Source organism: Schistocerca piceifrons, chromosome 6 (assembly GCF_021461385.2).
Source record: "Schistocerca piceifrons isolate TAMUIC-IGC-003096 chromosome 6, iqSchPice1.1, whole genome shotgun sequence".
In the NCBI taxonomy this organism is placed as follows: Eukaryota; Metazoa; Arthropoda; class Insecta; order Orthoptera; family Acrididae; genus Schistocerca; species Schistocerca piceifrons.
The window spans coordinates 447,703,103-447,704,241 of record NC_060143.1 but is presented as its reverse complement, the minus strand read 5'-3'; the positions used below and the strand labels follow the sequence as shown (position 1 = coordinate 447,704,241).

Genomic DNA, 1,139 nt, shown 5'->3' with positions numbered 1-1,139 from the left:
TTCGAAACTCCCCGTGGAGTGTTGTTCATGAATGGCAACGCAAGAGGTAGATTCACCATAAATCATCACAGACTTGCAGTCGGGGTGCATGGGATAACCATAAGAGTGCCCCTGCTGTCATATGAAATTGCACCACAGACAATAGCTCTAGGTGTATGTACAGCGTGTCTCGCACGTAGATGCGTTGGTTGCAGACACTCAACTGCCCTCCTTCTAACCAACACACCGCCATCACTGGAACCGAGGCAGAACAAGCTTTCATCAGAAATCCCAAAAGACCTCCGCCCTGCCCTCCAACGTGCTCTTGCTTGACACATCTGAAGTCAGAAATGGCGGTCGTTCAGGATAAGTGAAATGCACGCAAAACGGCGTCTGGCTCGAAGGGTCTTCAAAGTAACTGATTTGTAACAGTTTGTTGAATCAATGTGATGCCAGCTGCTGCTCAGAATGCTGCTGCAGTTGCAGCATGATGTGCCTGAGCAGTACGCCGAACACCATGGTCTTCCCTGTCGGTAATGCCACTTGGCCGTCCAGAAACCGGTCTTTTTTCGACCGTACGTTCTCATGATCGCCGTCGCCAGCAATCATGTACAGTGACTACATTTCTCCTAAGTCTTTCGTACAAGGAACATCCAGCTTTTCGTAGCCCATTACACGACCTCGTTCAAACTCAGTGTCGCCTTTAGGGCGTTAGTGGCTAACATCAACTCAGTAGGTCCAATCTGAAAAAATCGCCAAGGCATGACTAACGCTCACGACCGATACAGCGCGTATTTGAAGCAAACCTTATTTGCACCTTGGCAACGGCCTTGCCGCAGTGAATACACCTGTTCCCGTCAGATCACTGAAGTTAAGCACTGTCGGGCGTGGCCGGCACTTGGATGGTTGACCATCCTGGCCACCATGGGCTGTTGCCGTTTCTCGGGGTGCACTCAGCCTCTTGATGCCAATTGAGGAGCTACTCGACCGAATGGTAGCGTTCCGGTCAAAGAAAACCATCACAACGACCGGGAGAGCGGTGTGCTGACCACACGCCCCTCCTATCCGCATCCTCAGGCGAGGATTACACGGCGGTTGGATGGTCCCGATGGGACACTTGTGGCCTGAAGACGGAGTGCTCCTTTATTTGCACCTTTATA

General features: G+C 51.4%; 1 pseudogene; it reads left to right on the top strand.

Annotated features, from left to right (window-relative positions):
* Positions 1-799: 799 nt before the first annotated feature.
* On the top strand, positions 800-917 carry LOC124803686 (annotated as a pseudogene).
* Positions 918-1,139: the final 222 nt, after the last annotated feature.